The sequence below is a fragment of the Chiloscyllium punctatum genome, unplaced genomic scaffold (assembly GCF_047496795.1).
Source record: "Chiloscyllium punctatum isolate Juve2018m unplaced genomic scaffold, sChiPun1.3 scaffold_1198, whole genome shotgun sequence".
NCBI lineage: Eukaryota > Metazoa > Chordata > Chondrichthyes > Orectolobiformes > Hemiscylliidae > Chiloscyllium > Chiloscyllium punctatum.
The window spans coordinates 17,577-20,897 of NW_027310932.1; the positions used below are offsets into that span (position 1 = coordinate 17,577).

Consider the following 3,321-nt stretch of genomic DNA (forward strand, 5'->3'; position numbering starts at 1 on the left):
CACTCCATCTCAGTGTGTTGAATTGTCTTCTTTCTAATTTACCTGTTATTGTGCCTGCACTGAATTTGATTTGCTACTTCTGCGTGTCTTTTACAGTCTGGGTGATATGATGCATTTGTACTGATACACCTTCTGACAGAATTTTCCACTTCAGTTCCGCTCGCCCTTACTTAGCTATCTGATACCATTCCCGTTGTCTGGGTGTTAAGTGCTCGTCTCAGATCCAGCCTTCCCTCACCCAAAATAAACGCAAAATTCAGACACACTGTGATCAATGCAATCCATGGACATCTTCACTCCGAGGTCATTGATTATTCCTAGGAGAAAGTTTGGACTGCAGATGCTGGAGATCAGAGTCGGGAGTGTGGTGCTGGAAAAGCACAGCAGGTCAGTCAGCATCCGATGAGCAGGAGAATCCACGTTTCAGGCATAAGCCCTTCAACAGGAATAAGGCTTGTGAGTCGGGACTGAGAGATAAATGGAAGGGATATGGGGTTGGGGGGAGATAGTTGGGAAAGCGGTAGGTGGATGAAGGTGAGGGAGAAGATGATAGTTCAGAAGGAGCAGTGATGGAATGGGTCCAGAGGGCGGTGCCAAGTTCGAGGCTTGGGACTTGGGGCGAGGAAAATGAGGAAACTGTTCAAATCCACACTTATCCGGTGAAGTGACAGAGTCCCGAGGCGCAATATACGGCGTTCGTCCTCCAGGTATTGGGTAGTTATGGTTTGGCGCTGAAGGAGGCCCAGGGCCTGCACTCTTTGACGGAGTGGGAGGGGGAGTTGAAGTGTTAAGTCACTGGATGGTGAAGTTGGTGGGTGCGGGTGTCCCAAAGATGTTCTCTGAAATGATCTGCAAGAATGTGTCCTGTCTCCCTGATGTAGAGGAGACCACACTGAGTTCAACAGATGCAGTAGATGGCATTGTAAGTTATACAGGTGAATTTCTAACGGATGTGGAAGGATCCCTTGGGGCCTTAGACGGAGATGAGTGGAGTGGTGTGGGAGCTGGTTTTACCCTTCCTGCAGTGGCAGGGAAAGATGCCAGTAGTGGGGTGTGCGTTTATTGGGGGTTAAAACAATGACTGCAGATGCTGAAAACCAAATACTGGATTAGTGGTGCTGGAAGAGCACAGCAGTTCAGGCAGCATCCAACGAGCAGCGAAACCTTACGAGGGGGTCGTGGAGAGAATGGTCTTTTCAGAATGCTGATCGGAGTGTGGAGGGAAATAGTGGGGTCTGTTTGGAGATTGCAGAAGTGGTGGAGTCTGTTATCATTTATGCTGAGTTTGGTGGGGTGAAAGTTGATGACCACGGGATTCTGTCTTTGTTGTGGGAGGGGTGGGGTTTAAGGGTGGTAGTGAGTGAAGTGGAGGAGATGCACTGGGGGGCACCGTCAACCACGTGGGAAGGAGACCAACTGGGACTTTATGATGTGGAATTGTTCATCCTGGGAAAAGATGAGCTAGAGGCGGAGGAATTAGGAATAAGGGATGGTGTTTTTACACGAGGTGGGGTGGGAGGAGGTGTCCTATTGGTAGCTGTGGGAGTCGGTGGGCTTGTAATATATGTCTGTCATTGGTCATTCGCTGGAGACGGTGATGGACTGGTCCAAGAAGTGGAAGGGAGTTGCCAAGAAGATCCAGGTGAATTGGAGGTCGGGGTGAAAGGAGTTGGTTGGTGAACTGTTCAACCTCCTCGTGGGAGCAGGAAGTGGGGGCAATTAATTCATCAATGTAGCAGAGGAACAAATGGAGGGAGGTGCCAGAGTATCTGCGAAAGATGGACAATTCCACATATCTGACAAACAGGCAGGCATAACTAGGTCACATATGGGTGTCCAAGGCTATCCCTTTGGTTTGGAGGAAGCGGAAGGATTGGATAGAAAAATTGTTGAGGGTGAGGACCAGTTCAGCCAGCTGGATGAGGGTGTCGATGGAAGGGTAGTGGGTGGGATGGGGTGAGATGAAGAAACAGAGGGCTTGGAGACTTTCGTCATGGCAGATGGATGTGTACAGGGACTGAATCTCCAAGGTGTAGGTGACGCATTGTGGACCAGGGAAATAAAAGTCTTGGAGGAGATGAAGTGGTGTCACAAACGTAGGTGAGAATTTCCTGGACTGGGGAGACAGGAAGGTGTTGAGGTAGGAAGAGACGAGTCGGGTCAAACAGGCGCAGGCACAGACAGCAGGTCTTAGGAAGGAGGTAGAATCGGGCAGTGTGGGGTTCATGGACAATGAGGTTGGAGGCTGTGAATGGGAGATTCCCCAGAGGTGATGAGATTGTGATGGTCTGAGAGATTATGTTATACCGTTTCACGCATATGCGACGAGGTGGCCGAGAGGTTATGGCGATGGGCTGCTAATCCATTGTGCTTTGCACGCGTGGGTTCAAATCCCACTCTCGTCACTATTTCTGGGTTGTCACGCAGTATTGTTGAAATTGGAACTTCAATGGCCAGCTTAACTGCATCGACGATATTATAAAACCTCAAAGAATAGTTTGAGACTGTTGGCTGAACTTAACAAAATGTAGGCTGAATTGGGATAATGAAAAGGAACGCGATTGTCTTTTCCAAGTCAAGTTGCTGTGAACGTTAATCTTATAAAAGAGATTCAGGGAAACCAAATAACGAGAGATTTGATGTGCATGTTTAATGCAATGGGATTCTTAATGAGTGTTTTGTCACATGAAATGTGGAGCAGATTGGGTAGAAGTGATTCATCTTGGGGGTAAGAGCACAGAGAGACACCACAAAATAATAGAGATATTTCAAAAGGTGCAGGGGGTGGGTGTAGCGGCACAGAAAACTGGCTGTGAATGCACAGTAGAAATTTGCCGATGTGGGTGCCGTGATTGGCACGGACAGACTTACACATTGGTCTCGCCCTTTCCCCCTTGCTCTCGCCATTGATGAAGGCTGGACATAAGACACAGATGAACACAAGATGTGGGAAGCAATCTCCCTCTCGTTATGCACACACTGGATGCATCACACTGAACTATGAACAACTGGAGAAATCAGCATGTTAACTACACGAAGTGAACGTAAACTGTGGATCAATAACCACAGATTAATGCAGCATAAACATCTAAAGTCATTAATAGACGTTTCGTTCTAATACCTAACATGGCTTTCGTGGGAAATCATGTCTGACAAACGTGATTGAGTTTTTTGAAGAAGTAACAAAGAAGATTAATGAGGGCAGAGTAGTAGATGTGATCTACATGGACTTCATGGAGGACTGATTAGGAAGGTTAGATCTCATGGAATAAAAGGAGATCCAGCCATTTAAATACAGAACTGGCGCAAAGGTAGATGACT

At 47.5% G+C, this 3,321-nt stretch overlaps 1 non-coding gene across 1 annotated transcript; it reads left to right on the forward strand.

Moving 5' to 3' along the window:
* The first annotated feature begins 2,323 nt into the window (after positions 1–2,323).
* Positions 2,324–2,405, forward strand: trnas-gcu (transfer RNA serine (anticodon GCU)). The gene has a single exon. It is a non-coding gene; the product is annotated as a tRNA-Ser (tRNA).
* The last annotated feature ends 916 nt before the right edge of the window (positions 2,406–3,321 follow it).